This window comes from Paroedura picta, chromosome 5, assembly GCF_049243985.1.
Source record: "Paroedura picta isolate Pp20150507F chromosome 5, Ppicta_v3.0, whole genome shotgun sequence".
Classification (NCBI taxonomy): Eukaryota; Metazoa; Chordata; class Lepidosauria; order Squamata; family Gekkonidae; genus Paroedura; species Paroedura picta.
In genome coordinates, this window is record NC_135373.1 from 81,542,034 (window position 1) to 81,563,490 (window position 21,457).

Below are 21,457 nucleotides of genomic sequence, written 5' to 3' on the forward strand. Positions count from 1 at the left end.
GTGGCACTTTTAAGACCCACAAAGTTATATTCAAGGTGTAAGCTTCCTGTGCAAGCAGGTATCTGAAGAAGTGTGTGTGTACATCACTTGGTGGCGTTGCTGGTGGTCACTGAGCAATTGTGGGAACGGGGGGTAGGGACTCTTGTCACCGACGGTGAGTGACAGTTTGGCCTCCAGGGCAGGTCTTGGTCTCCAAGCTGTGCAGGCTTGAGTGATGGTTCCAGAACTCCAGGCCGCGCCTGGAGGTGGCAACCTCCCGGTGTCTGAAATCTGTGCAGGCTTGAATGGTGATTCCAGAACTCAAGGCCATGCCTGGAGGTTGCCAACCCCCCGGTCAATGCAAAGAAACAAGCTCAGGGCTCGCACTGATTTGTAGATATTGCTAGTTAAAATAAATGTTTTTAATATTCGTTTTTCTGGCGTATCTGTAACTTATTTTGAAGGGATGTTTAAATGTTACCATAGCGATCAGAGTCAGAGAGTGTTAGGGCAGTGGTTGAGAGGAGAGGAGTAGACTACCCCCCCCTCCGGGCCTCAGTAAAATTGTCAAGCGTTGACTGGTCCCCGGTGATAAAACGTTGGGGACCACTGCAACTTCCCATATAGACTTAGGATGCATTTTTGGCCCACAATAAAGGATCAGGAATCACAACATTATATGATGTTAAGGTAATGTTCTCAGTTAATAACTTTTGTGAGCAGAGTAATGGTTGTTTAATTAAAATGCACAGCTTAGTTAATACAGTCCTCTTTCCCCATCATTTGGAAGATATGATATGGAGAGTAATTGCAAAGTCAAATTAAAGATCTTTGTTAATACAACATGAATCTGTTAAGTAATATAATGAATTCACATGGCATGAATTTGCCTGAGACTGAATTGCACTCTTCACTCAAAAAGGTCAGTATTGTCTACCCGGACTATCACTGGCTCTCCAGAGTCTTGGGTGAAGGTATTTTACATCACCTACTACTTGGTTCTTTTAATGAAGATGCCAAGGCATTAAACTTGAGCACACTTGCATGCCACACACAGATGCTCTGCCACTGAGCCACAGCCCCTCCCCTACATGATGAACTTATCTAAAAGCATGAATGCAAACATAGATACCATAACAGCACAATAAAACAAATGAGGACAGCCCCACTATACTGCTGCAGAAGTAAAGCACAGATTAATATCACTAAAGCAAATGTCACAAGAGATAATGATGATGTGTACAAATGAAACTCCTCATCAAGCACTAAGAATGTATGGTATTTCCCTAAGCGTGATAATAATTATATACAAATAGCAAATGATATTGCCACCTGCTAAGTGTGCATTGCACTTGCACATTATCAAAGGGCTTGTTTTACTCCTTCCCCCCAAACCTGCAAGAAGTTTCCTTTTTCATCTAAAGTGACATAAATTATAAAGCAGTGTAGCAAGCACTTAGCTTGCCTAGCTCCAGCAGCATTCTCTGTGAATAGGGGCTTCCTCAAACTAGTCATTATGCTAAGATGAAGAGACAGATCATCACTGGAAACAACGAATAACAGAAACCCTTCTTTAAAAAAAAACTGCACTCTTAAAATAATCCAAGTGAAAGTCCAGAAAGAGAAGCAGTTTTCTATGCATTTCTTGTGAAAAGGACCATAGGAAGAAAAATAATAATCTATCAATCATTAACTTTCCCACTGTGCATTTATATTCAATGGCCAGTAGCCCAAAGCATTCAAATAATTGGATAAAGTTCTATAGATGCTACATTACAGTCTGCATTTATTTATTATCACATTTATAGACTACTTCTATTGGGCCTGTCACCTTTTTAAAAATAAGCTGTTTATTTATTTACTTCAGGTGGTGTAGTGGTAAAGATTGGTAGCTTCTAATCTGGTGAGCTGGGTTTGATTCCCTGCTCCTCCACATGCAGCCAGCTGGGTGACCTTGGGCAAATTATAGTCCTTTTAGAGCTGTTCTCACAGAGCAATCTTGTTGGAGCTCTCTCAGCCCCACCTACTTCACAAGGTGTATGTTAGGGGGAGAGGAAGGGAAGGCAACTGTGAGCCACTCTGAAATGCTTGCATTGTTCTCCTCTCCTTCACTTTATTCTCACAAAAATCCTGTGAGCTGGTAAGGCTGAGGGTGGTATTAGAACCACCCCAGGCTGACAGGATGGGGTGGTATAGAAATAAAATATACATTTATTTAGAGTGTTGAATGGGCCAAGGTCACCCAGCATGTTTCCATTATAAGGTGGGATCTCCCAGATCCTACTCTAACATTCTAATTTTCAGGGTTCCAAATCTGTACTTTATCTCAGTGGTCCCCAACCCCTGGTCCGGGGACCAGTGCTGGTCCGCAGATCAGTTGGTACCGGTCCACAACCCCTCCTCGTCCTCCTTCCTGGCTGCTGCCTTGGGGGCTGCCCTGCCACTCTGCTGCTGGTTCATCTTTGGTGCTCTCTGGTGGCTTACCTTTGGTGCTCTCCATCGGCCGCCATGGCTGGGGCTTCCCCTTGGCATGGCACTGCGCAGCTGCTGCTGGCAGAGCCCCCAGCGGACAGCGGGAAAGCAAGTGGAGCAGGGACTCAGGTGGTGGTGACATCCCTCGGCAAAAAGACTACCCCCGTCCGGGCCTCAGTAAAATTGTCAAGCGTTGACCGGTCCCCAGTGATAAAAAGGTTGGGGACCACTGCTCTATAGAATGTTAGTCTTGACAGTGTTTAGACAGGCCATTGTTTATTTTTAAATTTAACCCCCCCACACACACACATTTCCCCCCAATATCTCCAAAAGATTGTTCCTATATACACACAAACTTTGGATACCATACCAGGGTCAACAGGCACATTATTTCGCTGATAACATAGTTACATTCTTGACTTCTGAGATTATTTGACAATATTTGATAGTGGTAAAATTATAGCTAGTCAACTGGGAATTGTTGTAGTTTATTGAAACTCTAACCTTATGTTGAAAAGTCAGTTTTTACCATGATGAAGATTTATATTCATTTATTTAGGAAATTTGTATGCTGACTTCCCTAACCTGCTCAAGCTAGCTACAAAACAAACAACACAACAAATTCTGTACAGTTACCATTATTTCACAATAGTTTTAGTTTAGTTGGTTATGATGCCTTAAAGAGCTTTATTTCTTAGCATAGGGTATGCTGCAATATCCAGCTTGGAACTGGGGAAAGACTTCTCTCTTATTTCTTTGATAAAAATTTTAGAGTTCAATTAATGGGTTTCAGCAACCTCTAGGGAGTATTTTGTCTTTAAAGGTTAACATAGTAGAAACATTTAGAACCCACAGCTCAGTCAATCACATTCCTGCCTGTATATAAATATGTAGATTTAGGTAGGTAGCTATGTTGGTCAGAAGCAAAAGAACCAAGTTTGAGTACAGTGTAAAGTTGACCAAAATCAGGGGCCGTAATGTGGGACGTACCATGGCAGCAGCGGCTTCCCCCCTCCCTCCCCAACTGGCCTCAAGTGAAATCAAGAAGGGCCCCGCGGATGGGAAGAGCCCCGCGGATGGTTCAGAAGGTTCAAACAGGCAGCAGCAGAGCGGCGGGCCCTGGTGGGAATGGCGGCACCACGCAAGCCCTGCCCCGGAGCCTGGGCGCCTGCACGGGAGCCTTCTGAGCCAGGCCTGCCTGCTGGGCTGCCTGCTGGGGAAAAAAATTAAAAATTAAAACAATTAAAAAGAAATTTTATTTTTAAAAAAACAGAGAACACCGCAGAACATCTGAAAAACGACACGGGACATGGGGAAAATGCCCCCAAATGTGGGACTGTCCTGTACCTTAGTACAGTGGCACAAAGTTTTATTCAAAGTATAAGCTGTTGTGTGTATGCACGCTTCTTCATATATATGTGTACGTATGTGTGCATGCGATCATATACAGCAGAAGCGTACAGTTGTGGGTGAAATCCTAAACAGCATTACAGTTGAAATCAGTGGCTCTAGAAGTGTATAACTGTTCTTAAGGCTGCATTGTTATTCCTTGCAGCCCAGCTGACAAAAGTTTCTGTTTTCCTTTCATGCAGTAATCAAGAGTGTGATATTCCCACTATAAGACTAGGCTAGTGATTTCTATCTTTGTTGCCTCATGGCAAGTACAGATTCTCAGCAAAAATCACTCAAAGACATTCTTAGTTTCATATCCTAGTATAAATTCTGTAAGACAAGTGAATTCCCTGAGGGCCAGAAATTTAATGTGTCATGAAACCCACTGCAAAATGTCCATACATTTGTATGCATTATGTTACAATATATTTCTGTTAACAATCACAATTAGAGTGAGTTCACCGTTCCATTTCCTGCAGCCTTCATCCATTTTACACAGTTGCTGCTAGCAACAACTAGGCTTAAAACCAACATGGTCTCACACAGCCCAAAATGGCTATGCCCCCCTTTGATTTTTTTTCATCTGTGTAAATTTTGAAAACACTTTACCATGCTTCTCTTACAGAAAGCATCTTTTAGATCTTTTTTATGTACAATAATTAAAAATTATGGTTGCCAGCAAGTTACTCTGGTAAGTTTATTTTCTTTTTGCATCTCCCAAAGTGCAATTAGATCAAATTGATGGAATTAATATATGCTAAAAGGAAGCCAAATCTTTGGCAGATTAGCTAATATAACAGAAATAATGTAACTGGTTTACAGAACAAATATCTGAACATGCCTCTGGCAGAAAAGAACCACCTATGATAAAAATAAATATAATAAGGCAATTTCAGACAGAAAAATAAAAGTCAATTAAATCCTCCCCAGTGTAAGGAATCAAGGGGGAGGGAAAACAAATGAAAAAAAAATAAAAGGAATGTAAGTTTGTTTTGGACCCCAACCAGTTACAACAAAATAACTAGGTTAAAGATGCTCATCCATTCAGGGAGTGTAAAAAAAACGGAATCATAAAGGACCCATGTTCAAGCCCAAGCTTAGAATGTAATTGCAATTGCTTTTGTTGTTGTTATGTGCGAAGTCGTGTCCGACCCATCGCGACCCCATGGACAATGATCCTCCAGGCCTTCCTGTCCTCTACCATTCCCCGGAGTCCATTTAAGTTTGCACCTACTGCTTCAGTGACTCCATCCATCCACCTCATTCTCTGTCGTCCCCTTCTTCTTTTGCCCTCGATCTCTCCCAGCATTAGGCTCTTCTCCAGGGAGTCCTTCCTTCTCATGAGGTGGCCAAAATATTTGAGTTTCATCTTCAGGATCTGGCCTTCTAAAGAGCAGTCAGGGCTGATCTCCTCTAGGACTGACTGGTTTGTTCGCCTTGCAGTCCAAGGGACTCGCAAGAGTCTTCTCCAGCACCAGAGTTCAAAAGCCTCAATTCTTTGACGCTCGGCCTTCCTTATGGTCCAACTTTCGCAGCCATACATTGCAACTGGGAAGACCATAGCCTTGACTAAACGCACTTTTGTTGGCAGGGTGATGTCTCTGCTTTTTAGGATGCTGTCTAGATTTGCCATAGCTTTCCTCCCCAGGAGCAAGCGTCTTTTAATTTCTTTGCTGCAGTCCCCATCTGCAGTGATCTTGGAGCCCAGGAAAATAAAATCTGTCACTATCTCCATTTCTTCCCCTTCTATTTGCCAGGAATTGAGAGGGCCGGATGCCATGATCTTTGTTTTCTTGATGTTAAGTTTCAAGCCAACTTTGGCACTCTCCTCCTTCACCCGCATCAACAGGCTCTTTAGTTCCTCTTCACTTTCTGCCATTAGAGTGGTATCATCTGCATATCTGAGGTTGTTGATATTTCTCCCTGCAATCTTGATCCCAATTTGTGACTCCTCTAATCCCGCATTTCTCATGATGTACTCTGCATACAAGTTAAATAGGCAAGGCGACAGTATACAGCGTATGTTGGCAATTTGATCTCTAGTTCCTCTGCCTTCACATTCCAGGATGTCTGGCTCCAGGTCAGTAACTACCCCATTGTGGTCATCAGGGATGTTAAGCTCGCTCTTGTATAGTTCTTCTGTATAATTTTGCCACCTTTGTTTGATCTCTTCTGCTTCTGAGAGGTCCCTACCATTTTGGTCCCTTATCATACCCATCTTTGCATGAAACGTTCTCTTCATATCTCCAATTTTCTTGAAAAGATCTCTGGTCCTCCCCATTCTATTGTTTTCTTCTATTTTTTTGCACTGTTCATTTAAGAAGGCATTCTTATCTCTTCTAGCTTTTCTCTGGAATTCTGCATTCAATTGGGTGTATCTTTCTCTTTCTCCCTTGCCTTTCACTTCCCTTCTCTCCTTAGCTATTTGTAAAGCTTCCTCAGACAGCCATTTTGATTTCTTGCATTTCTTTTTCTTTGGGATGGTTTTAGTTGCTACCTCTTGTACAATGTTGCGAACCTCCGTCCATAGTTCTTCAGGCACTCTGTCTATCAGATCTAATTCCTTAAATCTATTTGTCACCTCCACTGTGTATTCGTCAGGGATATGATTTAGTTCATACCTGAGTGGCCTAGTGCTTTTCCCTACTTTCTTCAATTTAAGCCTAAATTTTGCAACAAGAAGCTCATGATCTGAACCACAATCAGCTCCTGGTCTTGTTTTTATTGACTGGATAGAACTTTTCCATCTTTGGCTGCAGAGCACATAGTCAATCTGATTTCTGTGTTGACCGTCTGGTGATGTCCATGTGTAGAGTCGTCTCTTGGGTTGCTGGAAAAGAGTGTTTGCTATGACCATTGTATTCTCTTGACAAAATTCTACCAGCCTGTGCCCTGCTTCATTTTGTACTCCAAGGCCAAACTTGCCTGTTATCCCGGTTATCTTTTGGCTTCCTACTTTAGCATTCCAATCCCCCATGATGATAAGCACATCATTTTTGGGCGTTGCTTCTAGAAGGTGTTGTAGGGCTTCATAGAACTGATCAACTTCATCCTCTTCAGCAGCAGTGGTTGGGGCGTAGACCTGGATCACTGTGATGTTGAATGGTTTGCCTTGGATTCAAACTGAGATCATTCTGTCATTTTGGGGATTGTATCCCAAGACTGCTTTTCCTACTCTCTTATTGATTATGAAGGCTACTCCATTTCTTCTGCGAGATTCTTGTCCACAGTAGTATACCTGATGGTCATCTGAATTAAATTCACCCATTCCTGTCCATTTTAGTTCACTGATTCCTAAAATGTTGATGTTCAGTCTTCTCATTTCTTGTTTAACCACATCCAGCTTGCCTTGAATCATGGATCTGACGTTCCAGGTTCCTATGGAATAAAAATCTTTACAGCATCGGACTGTCTTTTCGCCACCAGTTACTTCCACAACTGAGCATCCTTTCGGCTTTGGCCCAGCCGCTTCATTCATTCTGGCGCTACTCGTACTAGCCGTCTGCTCATCCCCAGTAGCATATTGGACACCTTCCGACCTGAGGGGCTCATCTTCCAGCGTCATATCGTTATGCCTATTGGAACTGTCCATAGAGTTTTCATGGCAAAGATACTGGAGTGGTTTGCCATTGCCTTCTCCAGTGGATCACCTTTTGTCAGAGCTCTCAGCTATGACCTGTCCGTCTTGGGTGGCCCTGCACGGCATAGCTCATAGCTTCACTGAGCTACGCAAGCCCCCTTGCCACAACAAGGCAGCGATCCTTGAAGGGGGTGCAATTGCTAACATTTCACAATATCAAATGGTTTGCTGAAATTAAACTTAGAACTAATTATACTTCCTTTGTTTAGGCAATCAGTCATATTTTCAAGGAATTACATTATTATTGTTGATATTTCTTCCTCAGACTGCATTAGATTTCATCAACTCTTCATCAACTCTTTCCTTATATATCTTTAACATATTCTACCAGCATACTGTAAAATTATAACAGCACTGTATGTACATTTAGTTATTTAAGCCTAACCACATGGACCAGTTTGGTACCATTTTAGAGGTAATTAATCATATATTTATTGTTTAATTGATGGCTTTGCCTTGAATTATGTAAAAGCTAAAGGGTCTGGTGAATCAAATGAAGTGCTGATTAGGTGGCATTTAATTAGGGCAGGCTTTCTCAACAGGGGTTTCATGAAACTCTGGGGTTTCTTGATGCCCTTGAAAGGGCTTTCCCAACAGTGTAGAAAATTAATTAAATATATTTAATTTTAATTTTAAAATATTATTGGGTGATATGACCATATATGGATATGTTGACCCCTCCCCCAATGGTCAATGACGAGCCTGGAGGGGGTGAAAAAGGGAGGGGGCCCAGTCATAAAAATAATTGCTGGCTGAAAATCATTGCACATGATGGTGACTGTGTTGAGGGAATGGCAGGGAGCAATGAAGTGGCGGGTGCCTGCCCCAGCACTGTTCCCATCCCAATGGAGTAGGCTGCTGGGCCGTTTCTGGCATGGGGGGCAGGGGGCAAAAGAGTGTGATGTCACAACTGGTTGGATTATCTAGGTGATGTAACTTCTAGTGACATTTGACTTTCTGGAGTGTGCAGGGAAGGTGTGGCCTGCTGACATCATTTCCAGAGTTTCTCAAAGTATGAAGAATGTTTCAGCGGTTTGTCAATGATAAAAGGGTTGACAAAGGCTGAATTTTACCACCTTCGCCAAGCCAAACTCCTAGTGCCCAACTTGGCCCCAGAACACCTAGTCAGAGTGATCCACGTGACGGTCACCTCTAGGCTGTACTTCTGCAACCAGCTCTATGCTGGCCTGCCCTTATCCTTGATCCAGAAACTACAACTGGTCCAGAACACACCTGCCAGGATCCTCACAGCAACACCTCAGAGGTCCCACATCCAGCCCATCCTCCAGCAGCTGCACTGGCTTCCAGTCAAATTCCAGATCAGGATTAAGGTTTTGGTTATCACCTCTAAGGCCACACGCAGTCTGAGCCCAGTATACCTGAGGGATCACTTCTCCGCCTATACTCCACAATGAGCCTTATGCTCTGCCACTTCCATGTCCAGCCTCATTTTTGACTGGCATCCATTTCATTTCATTTTGGAGCCAGGCAGTGCCCTGTACTATGATTTAGGGATGATATCAAGAAAGGTGTTTCTGCCTTTCTAAGCTACAAACTGCAAGCGGAGCGGTCTGATCGCTATTGTCATCTAATAGACCAGATCTGAGGCTACAGAGTTATTTGCAGTCCATTCTTTGAGCTACACATGACGAGGTTCTGTTCACTCCCCACTCATTTTAATGTTGTCTGGCTCCAGCAGTAGGGTGGGATGCATGCTTGTTTCTGTACCATTAGTACCTTGGCTACATGGACTGCAGATATTTTCTTAGCTTCGTGGTACTTTGACACCATGGTGGTGAGGAAGCAGCCTCTCAATGTGGTCTTAGTGATTATGTAGTCATAGAAAAGACATGGCTCCAGAATCAGTGCCACCCCACTGTTGTCTCTCCTACCAGGCCTAAGCAAAAGGTGGCTCTCATGCTATGAGGGGTGGGTGTGTGCCACTGCTACCACAGGGTGTTCAAACATCAGATGGGAAAGATGTGAGTCGCAGAAGGATCCTGCTCTTCTAATATTCCTTTAGAGGTAAGGATCCCTGGATGGTTGGGGGGGGGGGTTATTTCAGCTAAGGATAAGCCATTTCTAAGAATCAATTTATGATAATTCCTGCAATTAAAAAAAATTATAACTGTGTAGGAATTTTTATACCACTTCTCCAGAGAACATGCCCAAGGCAGCTTACAAAATAAAAAGGCACTGAAATTCTTAATTAAAACCCAGCATAAAAATGTAGCTAATTAAACAACTTATAATGAATACCAGAAAATAACAGGTACACTATTAAAGTGGTGGTAAAACATCAACCCCTCAATTTAAGAAACATTTTGGCCTAGTGCCTAAAGGTAAGCAACACAGATATCAGATGAGCTTTAAGAAGAGTAGTCCTTGTCTCTAGTCGGCATTTGTCTCACTTCTGAAAGTGATGGGAGGGGACAAGGTCAGCAGGGCTTCTGTGGCAGATCTTTTTGTAGCAAGCCAATCACTATATGTAGATCCCTCAGATAGACATTTGAATAAGATAACCATTTAAGAGCAACTTATTTTCTTCATCCTAATCATTGTGGCCCTATGATAATTGGTGAAAAGGGTGGTGGGTGGAGCATGTCCAGGACCCGGAGAGTGTGTGATCTCCATTTCTGGCTAGCCAGACATGCTCTGTGAGCCCACCCTGATTGGGCCAGCCCCTGGAGGAACCGCCCTCCCTAGCCAGCTGCGAGCCTATCTGCAACCATTGCCCCATACAACCCCTGCTGCCATGGCTGCCGCACCTGTGGCACCCTACTGCTCCACCTGGCTGGCGGCAGTGTCGGACAGAAGGAGCCAGTGGCAACACCGGTGAGAAGCCATGGCAGTGGCAGCGCAGAATCGTCGTCGGTTGCTGGCCCTGCAAAGAGGCGCCAGCATGGATGAGGTTGCGGCTATGGCTCCATTGCCTGACAGATCGGGGATGAGGCGGTGGCGGCAGCTGGCCACAGACTCACCAGCCCCAACGTGCACTCGACTTTCGCTTTGGGAGGGGGTGGTGGGCGAGGGAAAGGAGAGGCCGCTCCGTGCCTCAGCAGTGCTGCCTCCCCCCACACACCTTTGTCCCACTGGCACCCACTGCATTTAGGCCTGCAGCAGGCTTTCTCACTAGTGTATTCATAAAACCATTCAATTCTGTTATGACAGAAATCTGAAAATATTTTTGTGTTCTTGTGTTCCTATTTTCCTATGTTTGTATAAATGAAACAATTTTATGCTCTCAATATTAGTGTGGCATTTAAAACAAATATTTTAAGTGCAGAGTTTGGAAACAGATAATGCCATTACTCTAGAAAACTAATGATCAAATTATCCTTGACTAAACTCTGTTGGTACTTATGTTGTATGTGTGCATAAACACACACAATCTTGTCCTTAAAATGAGAGGCCCACTCTGTGTCGTTTTTTTTCATAGGCTAAGTTTATGGAGGATGTTTGTTACCTTTGGGGAAATTACTGGAAAATAGGTCAGGTATGACAATTGCAAACAGTCAGTGTTGCTTAAGGCAGGGAAAGGGGCTATGCAAGAGAAAATCTACCTCTTCTGGATATGGGCAAATTTAGGATTTGGCAGCTGGTATGTATTCAGAGCACCATAACTTTTCCGAAGGCAACAGAAAATAAGCCTTACTATAGTAGAATCCACCTGGATTATTTTCTGTAAACCCTATATAGCATTTATATTAAGAAGCTCATGTGTGCTACATTCTGTTGAAAAGACAATACCTGTTGAACAAAGAAAAGAAGAAGACCCTGAAAAGAGCAGCAAGAAGACTATTAGGATAGTGAGGACAGCACTAGGTGTGCGCAGTTGGCTAATTCAAACTGGAAAAAAATGCCTAAAAATGCTTTATCATATTTTGGGGGTATTAATTCAGCTAGATATTCCCCCCCCCCCATCTTTCCAGGTATCCAAAATGGCAGGCCTGAAAAATCCCAAATATTTTTGGGATTATTTGGGATTGCCAGATACCCACAGTTAGAGTGCATTTCAAGGGATCTCATTACCTTTAAATACCATTGGAATCAACTCTCTGCTTGGAGAAGGCATTAAAGAGACTATGATCCCTTTAAATGCCTTTGGAGTTCATTTGAACTGCTGTCATGGCTTGCAAAAGCTATTTAAAATTCAAAAAAGCCATGTTCCCTAGTTTAAATGCACCCCCCCCCCCCCGAGACAGTTTCATTGAAGACTCATAGACTTGGACTTCCAGTCCAATCTTTTTGAAACTTGGGTGTTTGGGGGGGGGGGGGTTTAAGAGCAGCACCAGCAGCTATACTGCAAATTTGGCTCCTCCCAGCTCTCTCAGTCCCCCCAGATGCCCTTACGCTATAACAGAGCTGAAAAAAATTCAACGTTCCTGAATATTACCGTTCTTCATTTAGTCTTACTCTTTCAGCTGAGATGTAGTTAGGAACCTACCTCTGTCTCTACTGATTCCTATTAAATATGTTAGTGCCTAAACAAACGTTTATTTACTCTGTAATCTGATGTTCTCATTGCTGTGTTAATTCCTCTGCCAACACCTACCCAAACACCATTTTTTCTTTCAGCCTGCACATTAACATTATATAGCTTTTTCCTTTTTCGGGAGTGATCACAAAGGATTTTGTTTCTGCAGTGTGTCCAGCTTAGGAAATGCTACTATAAAATTGAACAGCACTGGTTTATTGTGTGCCACTGTCTGGAAAATAAAATGCTGTAAACATTCATATAAAGCAACAGTTCCTAAAACAAGACATGCACAAAAAATCTCTGAGCATGTCAAACCACATAAACATTGTTTATCTGTGACCATTTGTGACCATAGATTTAAATAATTTTATCCTGTTTTCAATGCTCAGAGTTTTTGCTTCATTCCTGTATATATTCTTATTTCTCCCTTAAAACCACCTAAGATTCATGAATCCTAAATGCAATCAATGTATGTTCTAACTATTTGGAGCTTCAAGCACTTTTGCCTACTTAGAATTCTTTGCTTAAGTCAAGGAACCCAAAAGACCAGAATGTTATTTTGCAAAAAGTTGTCCTAAAGCCAGCTCAAAAGCACAGGAAAGCTCTGTCACAATTTGTTTTGGGTGATTTGTGATCTAAACTGGCAGATCAAGGAAAAAGACAGGCCTGAGAAAAATAAGAATCAAAACCAAAGTAGATAATAATTTTGACTTTATAAAGTGAGTGTTTCCCTTGTAGCTGGCTAGTGAAAACTGGTCCCTTTTGCAGTTTTGACAGCACTTATCCATTTAAAGCACAGCCAAGAGCTGGTCTGATCTTGAGGTGAAACTTTTAAAAGTCCTCTTCAGATGATACAACAAACAAACTTTCCAACTCTGAGCCTATTCAATTCTGAGTCATTTACATGCTGATGACTTTCAGGTAGGATGGATTAGGTCTTCAAAAAGACATTCACAAATTTCTAGGAAGTATACTTTCTGCTTTGGTAAAATCTATGAAGGGATTCAGAATACAGGTAGGAGATTAACATTACTAAATAATTTTCTACATGGATATATAGAGAGAGTATTTCTCTCTACAAATTTCCCTCCATATAGAAAATTAGTATGCCATGGCGAGACCCTTCTTATGGATGTGTAGTTTTCTTGATTTGGACCAAGATGATGTGTTGTCTTAAACTTCATTATCAGTACCAATTCAGCAGTCTCTTTCTAACCACCCCTTGCTAATCCTTTGTAAGGGAATTGCTACTGAATATCCTGTGAGGAAACTTGAATCTTGTGGTTTCTAATGTCAGATCTATGGCTGTTTATACTTTGGTGTGGGGACTGGCTTGTTTGCCCAATGTAGAAGATGGAAGAACATTTCTGACATGTGATGGTATGAATCACATAAAAGGATAAGCAGGAGTATGAACCTGATTTGGTATTGTTTGATGTTGCTGGATCCACTGATTGTGCCACAACACCATGGATCTTCCTGGAATTAATCGAGACCCAAGTTTCCTACCACTGTTGACTTCTCCATACACACTAACCCTCTGCATATTGTTATTTGCCTGCTGTGGTCATTTAGCATCTGAAATCACTCTACTTTCCTAGATACAAGGACAGATGGGCTCACATCTTTAACCGTTTCTGTGGAGCGGATTAAATAAAAGGGTAAGTGCTGTTGAGGAGGAGATAGAGCGGGCCCTGTCCGGGAAAAAAAACTCAGAGGGCCCAATCAGGAGTCGCTTCGCGGCTCCTGATTGGGCCCTCTGAGTGTCCATACTGGCCCAAGCTGCCAATGGGGAGCCGTGCAAAGCGTGGCTCCCCATTGGCTGCTTGGCCCGGCCGGGGACTCGCTGCCCAGACAGACCAGCCACGTCGAGCGGTGAGCCCTCCAGCCCGGGTTCTCCTCCCCTCACCAGGGTCTTCACTGCTGGGGGCCCGCTGGTGGGTGGGGGGGGCGCGACCTTCTCCTGCCTCTGGGAGCAGCCTCGCCATGTCTGCAAAGCGGCGAGCCTGCTCCTGGCCCCGGGAGAAGGCCGAGGGACATGCCCAACTGGCTGGGGGGGCCATGGAACGCCCTGGGATGCTGGCGGCTGGGGGGCTGCGCCTTCTTCCATGCCACGTGAAGCAACCCGCCTGCACCCCCCCCCCCGTTACACTTGGCATCGCTGCAGGCCACTGACTGCTGCCCGCGTCAAGAGCCCTCGCCCCAGCCAAAGGCACTGCCGCTTTGCCTGGCCCGCTCACACAACGATGAGGGAGCCGGGGGGGAAAGCCAGTTTGGTGTGGTGGTTAGGAGTGCGGACTTATAATCTGGCATGCCGGGTTCGATTCTGCGCTCCCTCACATGCAACCAGCTGGGTGACCTTGGGCTCATCACGGCACTGATAAAACTGTTCTGACCAAGCAGTGATATCAGTGCTCTCTCAGCCTCACCCACCTCACAGGGTGTCTGTTGTGGGGAGAGGAAAGGGAAGGCGACTGTAAGCCACCTTGAGCCTCTTTCGGGTAGGGAAAAGCGGCATATAAGAACCAACTCTTCTTCTTTTTCTTCTTCTATCCCCCCGTTGCGAATCACCACCGCGCCGCCACCATCCTGCTTTGCCTTCGCCGCGGATGTGAGCTGGCCGGGGCCGAACCGCTTCCTCACGCCTAAAGGGACGTGCCGCCCATGCTCCTTTACCTTCCCCGAAGGCTGCGCCACAGCCGCGAGACAGCCGGGGACCAAACCATTCGCCCACAGCACAGGAGCGCGCCGCCCATGCCTTCCCCGACCTTTGCCACAAGGCCACAAGCTGCCTGGAGCCCGAAGGTTTCAGGGAAGGCTGCGGAACACCGCGCCCATGCTCCTTTGCCTTCTCTGAAGCTTGTGACACGCCCAGAGCCCACCCGTGCCCGCAAGCCTTCAGCGATTCCGAGCGAGCACGCCGCCTGAGCTCCTTTGCCTTCCCCGCGGCCTTGGATGCGGCCCCCACCATACAAGCCTTCTGCTTCTGCGCCTCCTCCTCCCTGCAGACCTCCTTATCTTTCTCCTGCAGTCCCACAAGTCAGCCCGGGAACACGGCCCCCCCGGGGGCCGGGGCTAGAGACTGCTAGTGCCCGCTGTATTTTGCCTACAGCGGGCTTATCTTCTAGTTCTAGCTATATTTGAATAAGTGAGCAGTAACTTACAAAAGCTCATACCCAAACATAAATTTTATTAGCTTTTAAGGTGCTACTGGACTTCTGCTGTTTTATAATGTAGGCATTCACAAGGAGGGCAAGTTGTTAGCTTGAACACATGGTTCTAAACTATGATATAGTTTGATATATGATAACTAAGAATCAGCACTTGCTCTACTAATGTGTTTTCCTTTTTGCTGAGGAACTTGTCCCACCCTGTCACAGTATAATATTTTGGCTTTTGGCTCAGTCTAAGAACCTGAGAGAAGGCTCAGGAGCCCATTTACACAACTGAAATGGCACTCAAGGCATTTTGAAATTCAAAAATAAAAAAAACATAGGGAGAAAGGTCAGGTGAAATCAGGGATTGAAAATTTCTGAGTTAACTCAATATAGATAACTGTGGTTTAAAGTGGGCTGCAGAAGTCAGTCCTAAACTGAGCTTTCAAGAACAGTCTCTCCCTACACTCTGCCCAGCACAGCTGATCCTCCAGCTGTCTTCTGAAACCCCTTTAAACTTTAAAAGGACTGCAGTAGACGCCTGACAAACAGCAGAGAGGCAGGAGCAATTTGCTTTCGCCTCTCCACTGTTTACAGATTTACCAGTAGTTCCCAAATATATCTGGAACTTTGTTGGGATTTTTTTCCTGGTTTTCCTGAGAAAACCTGGATATGTTTGGGAAACCAATATATACCTTAAAAATACAGGAAAAGTTGTTTTTTGGGTATATTTTCAACTCAGAGAGTTCTAAATGAACACCCAGGTGTTCATCACAGCATTTGCCATCAGGACTATCTTTATCTTACTCTCATACTGGATTCAGCACAGAATTAGTAAATACGCTAGAAAAGCATGCTGTTATATTTAATATATGAATGTTTTAATTGTGATGCTACTGAAGTACATGTTGCTCTGCAAAAGAACTCATGTTCCATCAGCAAATTAATTTCTATGCTAAATAGCTGGCTCTGGATACTTAGATCAATAATTTTCTGATAGTATTTGAATAACTTTCATTGAACAGCCTCATTTGGCTTCTTTCTTCTCTACTGCTTTCATATGAAAATCTTAGAAAATACCAAACAGGGTTGTTGTTTTCTTTGAAGGCATTACACTGCCTACAAATTATATGTTCAAAATATTGTCTTCAGTTCTGCACCAATTTTTTCTGCACTGTCAAACTAAGTCAATTTTAATTTCATGCAATGTGCCTGGCCAATTCCACAATACAAAAGCAGATGAAATTCATTAAAAAGTCATCTGGATACTTAGGAAGGAAATCTAAAATATTCAGAGTGGAACACCCCGTTCAATACATTTAAGCATAACAATTTAGAATGCATAATATTTAGTATATTATTGGTGTGAGTCAATCTAACAGCTGAGCATGGGGGATGTAATGAAGCAGCCAAGGTAAATTTCTAATAGAAATACTATTTTGTCTTTCTCAGAACTCTTTATAATGATTTGATTGTGTTTCTATATGACTTCAAATTGCTTCATAAAGGTTATAGCTTCATTAGCTGTCAGAGAGGAAATATGGAGAATCCTGCTTTATGTGATGTTGATGTTGGTAATTGTCTTCAACATGCTAATGGTGATAGGGAATATAAATGTAATAAATAAATAAACACATAAATAATAAAAAGATTCTAAGTGTATAAAACTATTGAAATGAGAGAACAAGCCTTAGAATAGATTTCTGTAACTCACTCTATGCAAGCATTCTCTTGGCCTTGATCCAAAATTGCAGCTGGAGCAGAATGCAGCTGCTAGGGTCCTCTGCAGTGGTCCCCAACCTTTTTATCACCGGGGACCAATCAACACTTGACAATTTTACTGAGGCCCGGGGCGTAGTCTTTTGCTGAGGGACGCTGCTGCCGCGTGAGCCCCTGCTCCACTTGCTTTCCTGCCGGCGCCACTGACTTCCCGCCGGCAGCTGGGGGACGCTGCCAGCAGCAGCTGCGCAGTGCCACGGCGAGGGGGAGCCCCAGCCATGGCAGCCGCCAGAGAGCACCAAAGATGAACCAGCGGCAGAGTGGCAGGGCAGCCCCTGAGGCAGCAGCCGGAGGATGAGGAGGAGCCAGGGCCCGGTACTAACTGATCCACGGATCGGTACCAGTCTCCGGACTGTGGGTTGGGTACCACTGCTCTAGGGGATGTCTTGGAAGGCCCATATCCAGCATGTGCTGAAGCAGCTGCATTGGCTGCCAGTTGCCACCCAAATCCAGTTCAAGAATTGGTTTTGACCTTTAAGGTCTTCCGCGGTCTTAACCGGTTTTTATTACATCTCATGTTATGCTTTCAGTTTATTCGTCTACACCAGCGGTTCTCAACCTTCTTCTGGCCACGACTACAACTGCGGTGGTGGCAGTTCTCATGCGCAGGGGGGTGTACATGTGTACGCTCGCATGTACTCACAGCGAGCACAGCAAGCATGCAGGCGCAAAACTATCAAGACAGCATGGAGGTGGCCATTGCCATGGCTCTGACACTGCTGGCTACCACCAGCTGCCACCACCACTCCCCACTGCATCCCACTGCCTCTCGCCGCCTGCCACCTGCTACTGCTACCGTCACTCCCACCCACTGCCAGTCGTCGCTGCTGTTTGGCTACTTCAGATCAACATTGCTCCTTTCAGAGCAGCCGGGGGGGTGGCTGGCAGTTGGGCAGCGAGGGTAGGGTGGGCAGGGAAGGGGCTGCAGAGCACAGAGGAGGCCAGCCAGAGGTCCAGAGGCCAGCCTGAGGGCGAGGCTTGACAGTGGTGCAGCACAGGCTGACAGAACACACCAGCAGCTGGTGGCTGCAGCACCAATCCCTACCACCTCCCGCTGATGCTGGCCGTCACCGTCCACCTGCTACCATTGCCTCCACGCACTGCCGCCACTGGCCACCGCCAGCCTCAGTTTTTGATTGTCACATTGGAATTCCACATGGACGTGGCAAAAAGGGGAAATCTGTACTGTAGAAAGGGGTCATCAGATCTTCCTGGCCTCAACCATAGACCTGGCAGAAGAGCTTCGTTTTGCAGGCCCTGCAGAATGCCTGCAGCTCCTCCGGTAGCTCATTCCACCAGGTAGGAGACCGAAAAGACCCTGGCCCTGGTCAATGCCAGGCATGCCTCCCTGGGGCCAGGAATGACTATTAGAGTAGTGCCTGCAGAGCATAAAGCCTGCAGGGGGCATAGGGAGAAAGGCAGTCCCTCAGATATTATTTATTGATTGATTTGATTATTATACTGCTGCTCCCATAGCTGGCTTGTGGCAGTTAACAAAATAAAAACCATCCATACAATTTAAAATTCCTATAAAACAATTAAAACAGTTTACCACAAATGGCAAATAGCAGTGACCTAATATAATTATCCCCCCTATTCCGGGCATCGGTCAATGTAGATCAGTGGTTCTCAACCTTGGGGCCCCAACCCCAATTTGGGTTGCCTGGACTCTTCGCTAGATTGGTGGGTCGCTAGATTGGGTCGCTAGATTGGTGGCCGCTGCAAGGAGACTCCAAAGGAGTCTCAAAGCAGCATACAATGGCCTTCCCTTCCTCTCCCCACAACAGACATCTTGAGAGGTAGGTGAGGTTGAGAGAACTTCCGGCAGGACTGCTTGGCCAGAACAGCTCAATCAGTGCTCTGACAAGGCCAAGGTCACCCAGTTGGCTGAAGTGGATGAGCACGGAATCAAACCTGGCTCCACAGATTAGAAGTTGTTACCACTACTCCACACTGGCAGTCCCACTTTCCGCCTTCCCTTAAAAAAAAACATTGTAATTTAAAAAAAATGTCACATATGTAGTAACGCAATCACAGATTCTAAATATCAGCTACTGCAATTACTAACTATCTACTGCACAACACAGACAGAAGTATATTAAGGAATGTAGGATTTGTGCGGTTTTGGAAACTACATTGCTAATATTAATTCATGTTTTACATTCCTCCATCTATGTACACCAAAAAATATTTCCTGTGCTTCTGATGAAGGTGTGTGTTCCGGTCTACAAGGGTGGGGGAATCCAGTTTTGTGGATTCCCCAGCTAGCACTTTAAAATGGAAGACGTAGCTGCCAGTTTGCTGCTGGAACACTGGATGCTGATGACATTGTGTGAACGTCAAAAAAAAAAGTGTCTGCAAAAGATAACCCTTTCTCTTCATTTATTGGGTGTGAAATGGCCCATATATATGTCCCTGCATTCATTCACATTTGTCCTTTCATGCTTACATTCTTCCCTCTCCTGTTGACTCACTAGTCCAGGTTAGAAATTAGGCTGTAAACATTTCAAGAGCTAGAACCTGTCTGGTTTTTGCTTATAAAACTACACAATATTATACACATGGTGATGTTATGTAACTAACAGCACCATGCTAAGCAAAGTTCTAACCTTCAAAGTCACCGAAGTGAAGAAAATGGTACTGGAAATACATTTTAAAAATTTTGGAATCAAGAACATAGTAGAGGAATGATAATCAGATGCTAACTGACAGTAGGATATGCTCTCTGAAGTTGTAAAATTTGCTAGTACTGCACAGATAGCTGTTTCAATTTGCTATTCTCATTCGTTTTTAAAAATTATTATCCAGCTTTAAAGAAGTTGGTTTTCAAGCATCTGCAGCTTTGAATAAACAAAAAAGATTTGAAGCTGTTGTTCTGTTTTTCTTCACTACTGACTATCTAGATGTGTAATCATACATTTTAGTTGTACTGAATAGTAAATATGAATGCATTTGAAGAATATTACTCTATTTTACAGAGAACTAGAATAATTTCCATACTGCAATCCCAGGGTAAACACAGTGGCTTAAAAGTGGTTCATTGTGAAAGCATTGTTATCTTTCCTAAACACTCTCAATGGGGCAAGCTTTTTAAAAAGCAATAAAAGAAATGCAATATAATAAATAGCCAATTGCATAAAAAATTGAATATTGACCTAAAATTCCAGAAACCATATATTAGCTCTTTATTTTTTAAAATCTTTATTATTGTACCACAATTTATCAGCATGTCTGGGTCAAAGAAGAGGATGTTTCATTTGTCATTTGTATTACGTTAAAGTGTTTTAAATGTTAATTAATTTCTCAGGATGGGCTCATGCATAAAAATATATTGGCAAGAGTAAATTACTTTTCGAAAGAAATCCACGGTAAACTGCATTAGACTGAGTAATCAATGTTTATTGAATTTTATTGAAACACTGCAGGCTAGTGTTTCTGTCTACAACGGTCCTTCAAATCCAGATTTCCACTTCAGTTTTAATGAACACAGTTGGGGTAATGAATTGAAATAAAAATAATTCAGAAATTATAAACTGCAGCCCTACAATGACTGCTCTTCTACTGAAAATACAGCAATACAGTGTATACTGCCAAATATATCTTAAGGATTAACAAATTTTATTATTTTAAAATTTACACTGTAAGATTTACACTGTAAGAACCATAGAAGAATATTCTACCTGGTCAGAGTTAAAACTGAGGGCATCTTCACATGAGAGACTTTTGCTTTAACAACTTCATAATGGGAATCTAAAATCTACAATGACCTGAAAGCTCATCTGAATTACAAATTCCCCTCCTTCACATTGACAAATATTAACATATACTAGCAGTAGAGCCCGCTGTAAAAAAAATACAGCGGGCCCTAGGGGAGGGTTTGCTTCCCCTCCCGCCCATGTAGCAAAATGTTCCCCAGGCCCCGGGGCTTGGGGAGCATTTTAAAGGCGGTGGAGATCCTTTAAGCCGCTGCCCAAGCCCCGGGGAAGGCGCTCCGCGGCTCCTGGAGCCGCGGAGCGCCTTCCCTGGGGCTTGGGCAGCGTTTTAAAGGCGGCGGGGATCCTTTAAGCCGCTGATCCTTTAAGCCGCTGATCCTTTAAGCCGACCGCCTCCTGCCCTTGCCTGCGCCACCGGGAAACCCGCCCACGCAGTCGCCCGACTTCTACAGGGAAACAATCAGCCAGGTACCCAGCTTGCTGCTTGCCTCCGCCGCGCCTTCCCCGGGGCTTGGGCAGCGTTTTAAAGGCGGTGGAGATCCTTTAAGCCGCTGCCCAAGCCCCAGGGAAGGCGCTCCGCGGCTCCTGCAGCCGCGGAGCGCCTTCCCCGGGGCTTGGGCAGCGGCTTAAAGGTGGCGGGGATCCTTTAAGCCGATGCCCAAGCCCCGGGGAAGGCGCTCCGCGGCTCCTGCAGCCGCAGAGCGCCTTCCCTGGGGCTTGGGCAGCGTTTTAAAGGCGGCGGGGATCCTTTAAGCCGCTGCCCAAGCCCCGGGGAAGGCGCTCCGCGGCTCCTGCAGCCGCAGAGCGCCTTCCCCGGGGCTTGGGCAGCGTTTTAAAGGTGGCGGGG

The 21,457-nt window shown here is 44.5% G+C and overlaps 1 protein-coding gene across 14 annotated transcripts in view; it reads right to left on the reverse strand.

Moving 5' to 3' along the window:
- Positions 1-21,457, reverse strand: part of GRIP1 (glutamate receptor interacting protein 1) — a 380,704-nt gene that overhangs the window by 211,158 nt on the left and 148,089 nt on the right. The window lies entirely within an intron of this gene.